Source organism: Schistocerca gregaria, chromosome X (genome assembly GCF_023897955.1).
Source record: "Schistocerca gregaria isolate iqSchGreg1 chromosome X, iqSchGreg1.2, whole genome shotgun sequence".
Lineage (NCBI taxonomy): Eukaryota > Metazoa > Arthropoda > Insecta > Orthoptera > Acrididae > Schistocerca > Schistocerca gregaria.
The window spans coordinates 785,656,863-785,672,804 of record NC_064931.1 but is presented as its reverse complement, the minus strand read 5'-3'; the positions used below and the strand labels follow the sequence as shown (position 1 = coordinate 785,672,804).

General features: G+C 41.9%; 1 protein-coding gene across 1 annotated transcript in view; it reads left to right on the top strand.

The window, feature by feature from the left end:
• LOC126298539 (uncharacterized) overlaps window positions 1–15,942 on the top strand; it is a 305,895-nt gene that overhangs the window by 149,770 nt on the left and 140,183 nt on the right. The gene's annotated exons all lie outside the window — the stretch shown is intronic.

Genomic DNA, 15,942 nt, shown 5'->3' with positions numbered 1-15,942 from the left:
ACGGTCTGGTGACGAAATACACACGGCGTTTTCCTGGCTCCACCAGTATGGGGCGGTGGCAGGCAGTGTGCTCAACCTTCGGAAATCACGCTACATGGAGGTAGGACGAGGAATGCCTGCAGGTCTGGCCGTACCTCTGACAAAGGTCCCGATGCACAAGTGTTTAGGGATATCACTCCATCGACAAATACAACGCACGGCGGCCTTTACGTATCGTATGGTCTTACGACGACTCCGTTTAGAGGCTCGTCTCAATAAATTCAGATCATTGAACATTTTGCAACGCGCCCAGTACGTCAATGTGTACATGGCTTCTCACCTTAACCATTACGCCCATGTACTGCCGATAACGGACACGATGGCTTCCAGGATACAGGCAGTGTTTGGACACGTGGTGAACGATGGTGCTGTTTTCAAGATCCGTTTTGTTACGCTTACTTTACCCTTCGACAAAGGCGGTGTTGGACTCACTCACGTCAAGCACAGAGCGCTGGCACTGTATCTCCGTTCCATGAGGCGACTCTGGCTTTCACCAACAGCCAGTCTCCCCGGCCTACTGATTGAAGAAGTGGCCCCACGTACGCTGTACCCACCGGTACCAGTTGGACATTTATCGCCCTCGCTGTCACATATTAGAACGTTTTTCGTAGAGCATAGCTATGTGTTGCGGGTTATATCGGAGACACGGAATCCGACAGCGAAGACTTATTATAGTGCTCTCCAGCACTGGACTCCGGATAACGACATTGTACGGCGCCACCCTACGGTCGACTGGCCACGGGTATGGCGAGCCATCCACGCGCCGTTCCTGTCTACTTTCGTGCGGTCGACGTGGTATGTGGTCGTTAACGAGAAACTTCCAACCCGACAACGGCTGCATGCCATTCACTTAATTGACGACCCTGTGTGCCCCCATTGCACGACGTTAGACACGGACGAACATAAACTGAACTGTGGCCCCGCGCGTGAGTGCTGGAAACTGATCCGCCAGATCCTGGCTTTCCTGCTCCGCCGCCCCTACGTTTCGATTTTACCCCAAGAACTCTTTCATCCCGACGCTGTCTATTTCCCTATGACCCGGATGAATGCGGTTAATTGGGTACGAGGAATGGCGATACACTACATATACCGCGATGGAGACAAAGACGTCCTCGATTTATGGTACTATATGATCGACGAGTTTCTGGTCTTGAGGAACAGACAGGATTACCGGAACCTTTTTGCGAACTATTTGGGTTCGTCATTCATGGACCCACCACCCAGCTGGGGTGTGCCGGGTGTGAGAAGACATTAACTTGTAGATGTGATCTTTCCACGATTCCCCTATGGTAACAGAAACAGTCTCTGACTGTGTGCAGCGGCCCCGGGCGCTCCAACGATTGGTGGCTGGTGATGTCCAATGTAATGACGACCGCCCGTTCCTGGCCGCCCGCCTAGCAATGTGACCGCGGCGAGCAAGATGGCCCTTTTTAGTTCACTTTATTGGCAACTTTTTGCGCATGGCTGCCTTGTTTTTTTTTATACATTCTAAAAAAAAAAGTTGGTAGAGCACTTGCTCGCGAAAGGCAAAGGTCCCGAATTCGAGTCTCAGTCCGGCACACAGTTTTAATCTGCCAGGAAGTTACATATCAGTGCAGACTCAGCTGCAGAGTGAAAACTCATTCTGGAATTTTACTTTAGCTTTCCTTTAGGATTATCCTTTGTCTTTCTTCATGGTTCATTTTCAACCCCTGAGGGATCCTTCACCTCGAACATTTGGGGCACTGCTCCAGTTGAATTGTGCTCATGATCACGATGGAGCTGCAAAACATGTTGTATTACTTCACTGGACAGAGAGGAGCTTAAGAATGAGATACAGTGGGCATCACTGATGTTAGATATGTCATGAAGACAGTGACTGGTGAGCTCCAGATAGCTGTAGCGTTTGTGTTAACCTTCAGTGTAAGCGAACTTCCAGCGTTCATCAAAGTAGGATTGTATTTGGAATTCACAAAAGCTGCTATCCTGATCCCAATTTCTGTTTTTTACTAGTTTTTAACTATAAAAAATAACCTAACAGGTACATTATAGCAGAATATGTTTAAACTGGCGATTCTATAACGTGATAAAGTCGTCTGTGTAAAAACAGGTCGTTTTCTCAACATGTCTGATTGTCAAAGGTTTCCTTGATGGAAACCTATAGTCAAGAGGCACAGATGTATAGAAAATAAATGAGGAAGTCAATAACGCGTTCGTCTATCTCTGGCCCTTATACAAGCAATTATTCGTCTTGGCATTGACCAACGGAGTTGCTGGATTTCCTTCTGAGGGATGTCCTGCTAAATTATATCCAATTGGCGTGTTATATCTTCAAAATCCCTAGCTGGTATGAGGACCATGCACATAATGGTACAAACGTTCTCACCTTGCTGATGGGTTTGACAAGCACAAAGACAAGCATTAGGAAGTCTCACTGTGCGTGGGCGATATTATCTTGCTGGAATTCAAGCTCAGGGTGGTTTGTCATGATGGGAAACAAAATGGTGTGTAGAATATCGTCAACGTACCTCTGTGCTGTACGGGGCTGTGCGATGATGAAATGGCACTCTACATCATTAGTTACCAGGGCGTCTCCAGACATGTCTTTGCTGGTCATCACGGCCCAGTTGAAAGTGTTACGCTTCACTGAAGACTGTTCTTCTCCAGTCAATGAGATTCTAGGCTTAATATGCCCGACACCACTGCAAACAGACTTGATTCTGTACAGAGGCCAACGGTAGTCGGTGCAATGGCGTCATGAGCTCAGCCTCCTTTCTGTGAGTCCCCTATTAATAGTGACCACTAGCTGCAAGTCGGATCTATGATAATGATGAATCCAGGGCTCTGTGTGCCTCTCTGACGAATGCTCGGTGCTCTCGTTCTGTCCTCTATCCAGGTCGACCTCTTCCTTCTTGACACTGTGTTCGGCCATGGTTCACCCATTCGTACTAACATCATCAAGTAGTGTCATCGCTTCTATTGATATGTCGAGCGATTCGCTGATTACTCCAACTGACTTCTTTGAGCTTAGCTACAAATCTTCTCTCAAATGCTAACATCAGTGTATGTTATTCATATACCTTAGTATCGACATGACCTCTGTTTACTGTCCTTGTCAGCTGCACGGTGAAATTGCGCTGCAGCATCACACATTAATCCATCGACCGCGAAAGTTTACAATTTTGCATTTTCCGTTAATACCTGTATGACATCAATTTGTGACCAATTTGCATACGTCCTTTATGGTGCGCCGTTTTCTTTGTCTTAGAGTGTATAAAACTGAAAAACACTGCCTAAAATTTACAGTGAAATTAAAAGTAATCTTGCTACATTAGCTTCCATTCGCCTGAGAGTACCTTACACATGTAATCCATTGAGATGTTTTAAATGTCAATGATGCAGGTATGCAGCTGTCAAGCAATGTATGGTAAGTGTGGATACAATACTCACTAAGGAAGAAAGTCGTGTTTGTTGACACACAACAAGTGTGTATATGAGTTTGTCATCACTGTTTGGAGAGGAAAATTCAAAAAAATTAAAGTATCTGAAGCGACAAATGCCTATACAACATTGCAAACACCACCTTCTTACAACTTATTTCGCTGCAACAGTCAACAAACGCACTCAGGAAATTAAGGCACAGACTCTAGCTAGTGGCGCCTCCACTAACATGGGCCACTATAAGTGCAGAAGCAACTCTGAAAAATTTTGACCTCCATCAGCCAGGATCTCATGACGACATAACAATTTACCACACATTTCCAAATGTTAATCTGAGGTAGGTTGCAAGTCCGTCATGTTATTCCCCAATGGAGACTGAAGTTTACTAAATACAAATACTTGCTGTACACAGCACAAGGAAAGAATGCCTAAAATAGTTAAGTTCCGCCTTCTGGCCCTAGACGGGCCAATCTGGCCAGACCGACCACTGTATCATCTTCAGACATTTGCGTCACTGGATGGGGTACGGAGCGGTTTGTTGTCAGCACCACTCTCTCTCGGTCGTTTCGGGTGTCTTGACCTTGAAGACTCTACTAATTGGTCGAATAGCTCCTCAAATGGCCTCACAAGGTTCAGTGTACTCCTTACCAGTCCTCCCACCATGAAAAAATTCCTGGCAGTACCAGAAATCAAATCTGGGTCCTCTGCATGGTAGTCAGCTGCACAGACCTAGGAGCTATGGTGGGGGAATGAATGTGCAATACATTGCTACAAATACCTTGAACCACAGTTATCGATGTGAACCATGGCTGGATACAGTCCTGTAGTGTCACTAAGAGACGTCAGTAATACAATTAGTAATAACGGGGTATCCACAAAGTATGTACAGTAGTGGAAATCAGCATAAATGCAGGGCTCCTACGAAAGTAGTAATACAATGTGAAAGCAAACATGTATCTAATTTATTATGAACACATTAGATATATGTAGGAAATAAACAATCATTATGGAATTACACAGTTACTTTCGTAACACAAGCTGCAAAATAAGGCTTTCGAATTTCTTGAATGGAAATTGTTATAAAGGTACACACTGTCCTCCAACCCATGTTCTTCCCATTTACCTCAAAAATTATCTACGGCATTAATTTTGTTAGGGGTTGTAGCTTTTGCAACGAAATTGTCGCCCACTATTTTCGTATCGCTGTTTTCAGCCCACATACGGCCTCAGTTAGTTTCCATTGCTATAAACACGCCTTGCAAGTATTCTCCAAAGGTTATCCACGTGGTTCAAATGTGGGCTACGCGAAGGCCAGGGTAAAAATGGTTCAAATGGGTCTGAGCACTATGGGACTTCACATCTAAGGTCATCAGTCCCCTAGAACTTAGAACTACTTAAACCCAACTAACCTAAAAACATCACACTCATCCACACCCGAGGCAGGATTCGAACCTGTGAACGTAACGGTCGCGCGGTTCCAGACTGAAGTGCCTAGAACAGCTCGGCCACACTAGCCCGCAAGGCCAGGGTAAGACATTTATTTATTTATTTACACATCAAGTTCCGTGAGACCAAATTGAGTAGCAATCCTCCAAGGTCGTGGAACGTGTCTGTACATGAAATTACAACATAAAAGTAATAACAAGTAAAAACAAAATGTTTATGAACCCGAAAAGTCAAGCCATAAGTTAAAGTACACGCTTTGAACAGTATAACATAAGAATCAGCATAATTTTTCAAGGAACTCTTCAACAGACTAGAAGGAGTGACCAATGAGGAAACTCTTCAGCACCATAAACATCCTGCCACTCTTGTTCCTTGACGAGTTTTAAAAAAATCACTTTTGCCGATGGATTAACTTTCCTTCATAGTCTGTAATTATATGTGACATTTGCTTGAGTACTAAAGCTTTTTGGTGTTAACATTGGTGCATCATGATCTGAAAGGATATTCACACTTTTACTAACAGAATGCCCATCTAGTAATGAAGAATGAATAAAAATATTGTCTATGACTGTACTACTGTTCACCTGCCCCCTAGTTGGAAAGAACACAGTCTGCATCAGATCATATGAATTTAGGAGATCTACCAACATCGTTTTTCTTGCACAGTCACATACAAAATTAATATTGAAGTCACCACATATAGTTGAATTCCGGTACTTCCTATAGAGCGAATCAATAACGCACTCTAGCTTGAGCAGAAATACTCTGAAGTCAGATTTAGAGGACCTAAAAACAACAAAAATTAGAAGTTAAGTTTCACTAAATTCAGCTGCCCCTGCACGGCATTCAAATATCTTTTCAGCGCAGTGCTATGATACGTCTGTGGACTCAAATGGAATACTGATTTTTACATACATGGCCACTCCCTCACCTCGCAAGGAACTCGAGAAACAGCCAGTGTGGACACATTCGATGGAGAACATCATCAGAAGGAGTATGAAATTGTCTCATCAATTTCCTTGGTGACCATTGCTGCCTAACATGTTGTCAGATGGTGGGCCTCTGTCATATGTCCAGATGGCAGAAAAGAGGGTGTTGGTACAGCTACATGGTCAACAACCATGGGGTCAGAACAGATCAATTGCGTCTGCTGATGGCCATCGTCCATTGGCACAGCCTCTGGAGTGAGCGTAGGATAGAAAGGTAAAACCTCCATCGCATCAACGAGAGCACCTGAACCAGTGTATGTATAAGAAATTCAGAGTGGCGATGACCTTCCTGGCCACTTGTTCAAAGTGCACAGCTGGCCATCAAAAATGATGACAGCCCTGCAGCTGGCCATAAGGGAGCAGAGAGGCATGTGTTTCCTCAGTGTAATTTTTATCTGATGGACACCATTGAGGAAGTGGTAGGTTTTGAATGATTTCCATGCTTCAGAAATGTGACTGACGATGTTTCTCTAAGGTTTAAAGATGGACACCACAACGTTTGATGGCACCTCAAATGGGAATTCTGAAACCCTCAAAGTTTAGAGACCAAAATCAGCGTGATCAACCACAACAGTCCCTTCGTGGCCTTCAGAATATTGAAACTTGAGATCATTATCGTGGCGCCGCACCACGTCTGCTGTTCATTCACCATTTTTATCTACACGATAATACTGAGGATCGAAAAATGAATTCCGAGAACATCATGTGACGGGAGACGCCTTTCGTTCCATATAAACCTTCCACTTCATATACACTTGGTCGTTCATGATCCAAAAGAAAAGTGAAGAATATGACATGAATGAGAGGATCCAGCAGCGCTGCCATACACAGGGCTATTGACAAGATCTAGATCCAGGGTGCTATAGTCGACCCCAGTAAGAACTTTCGAAATGGAGGGTCGCTGTCTTTGAAAGACAATGATCAATAGCGCGAATTGTGCTGCAAAGAATGTGGTATAGCGTATAGCGTTCCTGGTTGGTGTCCTGCAGGTCACCAGTTCAAATCAGTCATCTTTCAGCAGTGGTGAGGCGAGCACACCTTGTTTGGGTCTTGCATGTTGAGCTTGTGAGCTAGCGTGCGTTTTTATACTTCCATGTGGCAGCTTGTCTTAGGGTCCAACTTCATGGCATTTTCCTACGCCCCTCCCGTTACAGCGTTTGCAGTCATCTGGCAGGTCTTCTGCTTCCTTGGACAAGAAGCTCCCATCCATCGTTGATCTGTACCACAGGACTGCAGTAGCGTTTCATACGGGGGACACAGATGATGCCTTTGTGCTTTTGTCTTCCTGATGAAGGGCTATAATCCTCGATTTCATTTGTGATGTCAGACAAGCTACAAAGGATATGATATGGGACAAAGTAGCACTTATTGTAACTTGTCTGATAGTACCACATTCTGCACAGGCCTAAAAATTCATATCTAGTCTCCATGGCAGTCTCACAGGGCAGTGCTTGGCGTTATAGCCCTTTTGTTCCTTTCCCTGTGCACGCAGGGTCCATATGTGAGCCAGATGCCTTGCTTTTTTGATACCGACGATATGGCATTACACATATTCTACATGCATCGTCTGGTTGAAACAGGAACAGTGTATCCTCTGAAGTTTAAGTTTCAGTCTCTTGAGTGTAGAGCTGTTGTGTTTTGGTTCGCTTTGTTGTATGTGAATGTCCCGATTGGAGGTATTGTATCCCAATGTGTCTGTTAAACATCGAGTCCATATCTGCTATGTCTTATTGAAACATTCTCTGTGTTAATTCGTCTATGGGTGGTAGACAATTGTCATCCTGCGCGTCATTTTGTTACAAACGTTACTTCTGATACTAGACTAGACTGAGGATCCTTTCTACACTCACACGTCATCACACAAGATCCTCTGTGCTTTAAAATTGTGTTATCAACAAGGATCTTAGTAATTTCTGGAGCTTTGGCAGTCGACACCACCCTAGTGACAACGGTGATGAGGTGTTCGGCGCAGACAGAAATCCATCGATTCCAGGTTTTTGACTTTAGGAACCTCCCCAGGAGGTCGATTCGAATTTGCTGCAATGGCACAGCTGCAAGTGAAATTGGTACCCCAAATGCAATTGTGACGAGGGCATCCATCACTGGCTTTCTTACAATGAGTCACATAGTGTCTAAACGATTGGTACAGATCTGACCAGTGATGCCTGTGTCTGATTCTGTCTAGAGTTTTATCGAGTACCAGATAACCAGATTCTCGAACATCATGGAAATACTTCAGCACATCTGGCCATAGATGAGATGGGATGATGTGTAACCATTCCTGCAAGATTGGATTATAGTTCGCCCTATGTAATGCTCAGTTTATTAATTGGAATCTTTCTTTGGTCGGTGCCTGCTTCTTCAAGCCTCCTATCATGGGGTAGGGCTCGTCCTGAAGGTGAAGAGGGCCGTGGACCAGCAAAAATTTTGTGATATATTTTTTTCAGTTTTATATTAAACGGTTTAAGTTTGACATGATTGTGGTGTAGTGCAACTGACAGAAACCCGATGTAATCAGGCCCAGTTCCCTGTGCTGCAGACACACATGAGTCATATCATTAAGAAGGGCTGAACCCGTTTTTCTTTCCCCATTTCACTTATCAAAAGCCGAGAGCCAGCGGCAAGTGCCCCTTAGCCCTGTACTCCCTCAGCATTCCCTGCCCTCAACCGTACCTCGCCCTAAATGCGCTGTGGGCCGACAGACGGCCCTTACTCATTCCCACACCCCCAGCTCCTAAAGCTGCAGTTGCAGTGATGTGACCACGCTGTATCCTTTCCTCTGCCTTGGCCCACGCTCTAGTGCAGATTAGGGCCAGTTCATGTGGACCCAGTGGATGGCGCACCTCATCCATACCCGGCCCACAACAGTGTTTGGGGCCAGCCACCTTGGACCCACAGCACCTAACTCTTACTTGCCGTCACATGCCTTACTGCATTCCTTTCTCCCGCTACTGCAATTCATCAACGGGCAATGCAAAAAACAGTGAATGGGGCTATCTTTTAGTAGTGTCCTATATTCAGGTGATGTGTGGTTCAAACTCGAGTGTTCGTACGGTGATTTTAAAATTGAATAACGTAGAACGTTTTGCTTAAAACGCTCTTTCATTTATTAAGTATGGAAAAGAAGCCGGAAATCAAGCAGTCAGAGAAATTTCATCCAATGGTTCTTTAAAACGTCTTGATTAACAGTGAATTAAGGGAAACAAATATTATTTGGATTCTATTGTGTGTTATTTGATGGTGAAGGATTGTAGAAAACAGTCGGCTGTAAGGATCTGAAGCTTGTCAGTGAACGAATTAAGAAACATAAAGAAATGGCTCTGAGCACTATGGGACTTAACATCGATGTTCATCAGTCCCCTAGAACTTAGAACTACTTAAACCTAACTAACCTAAGGACATCACACATCCATGCCCGAGGCAGGAATAGAACCTGCGACGCTGCGGCCTCGCGGTTCCAGACTGTAGCGCCTAGAACCGGTCGGCCACGACGGCCGGCTATACGATGGCGTTCCAGTAATGAGCGGCAGTCATGATGGTGTACGGACTGATGCAGAGTACTTTCCCATACGGCAAATATGTCCACTGTTATGCACACCAAAGTAATTTGGTTATTCACAATGCTTGTAGTAAAAACATAAAGTCTGTTGGGTTGTTCTTCGCAAATATTTGTATATTTATAACGTTTTTCTCTTCATCGAATATGCGAATTGATTGGTTATGGAAACTCTGCAACAAGGGAATTCTTTCACTATCTTCACCAAGAAGGAACTTCCTGTCTCGCATAGAAACTAATGTTCAAGACAACAAATTACACATTGGAATGTTTGATGAGATTGAGGAAGAAGATTCTTCGGATTATATTACAATAAGAAAAGCACTTGCTTTAAGATATTGATTTCGGAATCTAGACGTTTTATTGCGACATTATGAAACAAATTGATATTTTGTTAAAACAGTTCATATGCAGAGCACAGATGCTGTTACTGTATATAATGCATTATGTCATTTGCAGTCAGCTGTTTCCGAAATACGAAACAACATTGAAACGTATCAAGTTTCTGAAGTTGAATGTTTTGCTCCTTCAACAAAACGTTCCACATATAGCACTGAACCTAATCTGACAGCAGATGCCAAAGAATGTGTGACATTGTGACCAATCAACTGAAAGGAAGATTCCAGAGCTCTCATGTACGCAGCAGTTTCGAAATTATTGATCCAAAAAGGCTTACTTATTTCAAAGAACATTTTCCAGACACTTTAGCCGGTAAGTCTGAATTAAGTTACTTTCCCTTTATTTTCCATGATAAACTGAAAAATGAAGCGTCACTTATTCACCGCAATGACACAATTAAAGGGATTACATCTGTTAGTGAGCTCTCACATTTCCTGTGAAACATTCCTATGAAAAATCGTTCTCTGAAGTGCACAAAACATAGTAAATTACGCTAACAACACCTGTTTCTACGTGACAAGCAGGTCGCAATTTCAGCACTTTAAAATGAATTAAAATCTTGCTCGGGAACAATCTGGGTCAGTAAAGGTGGAACTCATTGGATTAGATTAGATTAGATTAGATTAATACTTGTTCCATAGATCATGAATACGACACTTCGTAATGATGTGGAACGTGTCAGGTTAATAAAAGATGTCTGTACAAGAAATTACATTACACAAAATATTGCATGACACTAATGATTAAGTTTTTTTTTTTTTTTTTTTTACTTACTTTATATCTAAAAATTCAGCCAATGAGTAGAAGGAGTTGTCATCTAGAAATTCTTTTAATTTATTTTTAAATGTTAGTTGGCTATCTGTCAGGCTTTTGATGCTGTTTGGTAGGTGCCCAAAGACTTTTGTGGCAGCATAATTTACCCCTTTCTGTGCCAAAGTCAGATTTAACCCTGCATAGTGAAGATCATCCTTTCTCCTGGTGTTATAGGTATGCACACTGCTATTACTTTTGAATTGGGTTGGATTATTATCAACAAATTTCATAAGGGAATATATATACTGTGAGGTTACTGTGAGGATCCCTAGATCCTTAAATAGATGTCTGCAGGATGACCGTGGGTGGGCTCCAGCAATTATTCTGATTACACGTTTTTGTGCAATGAATACTTTTCTACTCAACGATGAATTACCCCAGAATATGATGCCATACGAAAGCAGTGAATGAAAGTAGGCATAGTAAGCTAATTTACTGAGATTCTTATCACCAAAATTTGCAATAACCCTAATAGCATACGTAGCTGAACTCAGACGTTTCAGCAGACCATCAATGTGTTGCTTCCAGTTTAACCTCTCATCAATGGACACACCTAAAAATTTTGAAAATTCTACCTTAGCTACAGACTTCTGTTCAAATTCTATATTTATTACTGGAGTTTTGCCATTTACTGTACGGAACTGTATATACTGTGTTTTATCAAAATTTAAAGAGAGTCCGTTTGCTGAGAACCACTTAATAATTTTGTGAAAAACATCATTTATAATTACATCACTTAGTTCTTGGTTTTTGGATGTTATTACTATACTTGTATCATCAGCAAAAAGAACTAACTTTGCATCTTCATCAATGTGGAATGGTAAGTCATTAATGTATATCAAGAACAGTAAAGGACCTAAGACCGAACCCTGTGGGACCCCGTGCTTGATAGCACCCCAGTTTGAGGAATCAGCTGTTTTAACATTACACGAACCACTTATTTCAACTTTCTGCATTCTTCCAGTTAAGTATGAATTAAACCATTTGTGCACTGCCCCACTCAAACCATAATGATTTAGCTTATCTAAAAGAATTCCATGATTTACACAATCAAAGGCCTTTGAGAGATCACAAAAAATACCAATGGGTGATGTCCGGTTATTCAGAGCATTTAATATTTGATCAGTGAAAGCATATATAGCATTTTCTGTTGAAAAGCCTTTCTGAAAACCAAACTGACATTTTGTTAGTACTTTATTTTTACAAATATGGGAGGCTACTCTTGAATACATTACTTTCTCAAAAATTTTTGATAGAGCTGTCAGAAGAGAGATTGGGCGGTAGTTGTTGACATCCGACATATCCCCCTTTTTATGCAATGGTTTTACAATGGCATATTTCAGTCTATCAGGGAAAACACCCTGCTCCAAAGAGCTATTACATACGTGGCTGAGAATTCTACTTATCTGTGGGGAACAAGCTTTAAGTACTTTGCTGGAAATGCCATCAATTCCGTAAGAGCTTTTACTTTTCAGTGAGTTTATTATTTTACTGATTTCAGAGGGAGAGGTTGGTGGAATTACAGCTGTTTCAAACTGTGCAGGTATGGCCTCTTCTATTAATAGCCTTGCCTCTTCTAGTGAAGATCTAGATCCTATTTTCTCCACAACATTTAAAAAATGATTATTCAAAATATTTTCAATTTCTGATTGTTTGTTAGTGCACTTGTCATTCAATTTTATTGCACTAAAGTCTTCCTGTGCTCTTGGTTGCCCTGTTTCCCTTTCAATAATATTCCAAATTGCTTTAATTTTATTATCAGAGTTACTGATCTCAGACATGATACACATGCTTCTGGACTTTTTAATAACTTTTCTTAGTACCGCACAATAGTTTTTATAATATTGAACAATTTCGGGGTCAGTACTCCATCTTGCTGTTAGATACAGTTCTCTTTTGCGGTTGCAAGATATTCTTATTCCTTTAGTTAGCCAAGGTTTTTTATATGTTTTCTTGGAATTATGTTTAACTATTTTCTTGGGAAAACAATTTTCAAATACCCTTAAAAATGTATTGTGAAATAAGTTATATTTCAAGTTTGCATCGGGTTCCTTATACACTTCATCCCAGTCTAGCTGCTGTAGGCTTTCCCTAAAGTTTGCAATATTTATATTGTTAATTGAACGCACTGCTTTGAAAGTCTGATTTATTATACTGCATGGAGCTATGTCATGTACTGTAACAAGCTGTGCACTATGATCTGAAAGACCATTCTCAACAGGATAAGCATTTATGTCCTTAAACTTATCTTGGTCTATAAAAAAGTTATCTATCAATGTACTGCTGTTCTTTGTTATCCGAGTAGGAAAATCAATGACGGAGCTCAAATTGAAAGAACTGAGTAATACTAAAAGGTCATTCTTCCTATTACACTCTTTCAGGGAATCAACATTGAAATCCCCACAAATGATAATTTGCTTCCCCCTGTCTGACAGATAGCACAACAAAGCATCCAAGTTTTCCAGAAATAGCTGGAAATTCCCTGAGGGGGACCTATACACTGTTACAATTATGAAAGTGCCATCCTTTAGTTTAAGTTCAGTGGCACATGCTTCCATATGTTGCTCTACACAAAATTTTTTAGTTTCTAAATTTTTTGCACTGTGGAAGCTTTTGACATATATGGCAACTCCTCCTCTCATCATATTATCTCTACTTACATGCAAGAAGGAAGCTAGTGAACTTTTGAACAACTGAGTAATTTATATGTAACCAGGCAGGAGAACAGCAGTGCACATCTACTGTATAAGTAACCTGCCAGGAAGAGACCTCATTAGTTAACGTTCTAGTTGGGTAAAATACTCGTGAAACCACTCCTATCCAACATTTCCCTCAGCATTTTTGCCTCTGACCATAAGGAAAATCCAGAACGGTTCCTACATTGGGTCACTGGTGCATTCGTGATAGGGAAGAGGTTACTTGCTTCCTCCCGGTGTTGAACTGTTTTTCATTTTACGCCACAATCAGACTAGAGAAACACGACGAGGATAAGTATGAACATCAGCAGAAGGAGAACTTGCGAACTTCGGTTTGAACACAAACAGCTCCAAACCACTAAAGTTATTCAATAAAACGTTTCACCACTACATGGTAAACCCAGAACAGACCGACTAAAATATTACACACACACACACAAATGGTTAAGTTTACGTCTGTATACATTTTATTATTAGCTGCAGTATTTCGTGGATTATCTTTATAACAGCATATTTACCATATGTTCGAATGTGTTTAAGGAGTACGGCGTAAATGAAGGTTTTACAATGAACACTTCAGAACAAATCTATTATAAAATTTACTAACTTTTTATCTGTACACCACCAACGAAAATGAGTAAGAGCCGCCCTCAGAAATGCTGGATGTTCCCTCTATTCACCAGTAATGCCACTTAATGGAGCGATGACTAAGATCTTGTACTCGCTGCTGTGTTCGTTAAAATGATCCTTCAAAGTCAGTCAGTGTCCTCCTATTGACAATCGTTTTTGCATACCACTGTGACATTGCACTCCTAAAGCGACAGTGCCTATCTTCACAGTCGACCTGATGGATACTTCAGGCTAGTCAGCCAACAAATAAAATCGTGGGTCATGACATTAGTGAACGATTCGCCAAATAAATATGTTGTGAAATTGTTGATGGCCCAAAGAAATGAGGCACACTTTCACAGTTGGAGAGTAGTTCATCTTGGATTTTGAGAGTACTCTTGAAGCATACACTATAACCTTTTCTGAATTTGTACTAGAGCTGTACCTGTTACATAACCACCACCATCAGTGTGAAGTTCTGTTCCAGAATTCTCGTTATACAACGGTAGAAATGAATGAGATTATAGCGCCTCCGTAAGGACAACGGAAGTATTTCTTGCGCAGTGTCCCAGGAAAATTTGGTAACTCCTTGTAGTTCTGGCAACAGAAGTGTTTTGGTACAGAAGTCTTATGTGAATCGTCAGAAATACGAGTACATTGTGAGAATTCTTTTCAAGTCACTAATCACCTGAAGAGTCGGAAAGCCTGTGACTGCTCTTATTTTCCTGTGGATTGAGACGGTCTCCATTGCCATTCACTGGGCGGCCCAAGATTTTTTTTATTTCTTGGGTGACGAAGAAACACTTTTTCGGTTTCACTCAGAGCTGTAGTTTGAACGCACTTCAAGACGGTTGTCAGTTAGGCTTACATGATTTTTTTAATGTTTTCGAAAAAATGACAGTGTCATCCAGATACCAAAGACATGTTGTCCATTTAAATTGTTGAAGCAGGTTATCCATTGTACATTCAAACGTGGCTAGAGCGTAACTTGGTCCGTCTTTCCTCCAATCCATACTTGGAAGCACCCTAAAATTCGCCGCAAAATGGCTAACACCCACCAACGTGTTCCTCAGGCTAGATCCTACTAGCGGTTCGATAGTAGCTTGCACCTCCCAGTCGTCTGTAATAGCAGCTGAGTACGATTCTTTATCGATGACACTAAGCTGGCCTTCCTATACTGGTCATATCTTTAGAGATGAGTTGTGGGCGCTTATGGCAATTAGTAATCCGAAGTTCTCCTTAACCACCTGCATGGCCATCGTTGTCGCAGGAATATTGATTTATTTTGTGTACTTGAGTAGCTCTCTGCAATCGGCAAAAGTTTCACTGTTTAACACAGCATCTCGACTGATGTGCGCAACCCGTCTCGCTAACGATGGTGGGGTAACAACGTCTCCTTTCTCAAACAACCATACAGAGCGTTCTTTAATATGTGTGTCTGTAGGAACAGCATCTTCAGTGTGTAGCAATGATTTTGCACAGTTTGTGACTGCTTATGACCCTTGGTAGAAGAAATTCCATCCGAGAATAACATTATGACTGCCTTTTGCTAACATGTCCTTTTTGAAGAGCTGTAGTCTGTCATTGATAATAATTCTTACAATACAGGTCCCAGTCGTCTGTACACATATTCCGTTTGTGACCTTCAGCATATCACTTTCGTATCACAGAACACATTCATTCTTCTTGAGATGGCGATCATAAACATTCGACATTAGGGAAAAAGGAGTCCCTGAGTCGACTATCACTCAGACAGGTTAGGCACCGGTGAGAGTGCGTGACATTTTTGTAACTGTCGTCCATGGAGGATGGCGGCCTCGCTTGTGTAGATGGTTGTCTTTTTAGTTTTGATGAAGTCGGTGGTTAGGCGAGAGCTTTTTACTTCTGTAGAGCGAAAGACTCTACTGTGTTGGCGATCAACCTTGCCCAGGGTACAGGTCGGCTACAATCTTCTGCAGTTGACTGGTGTGAATAG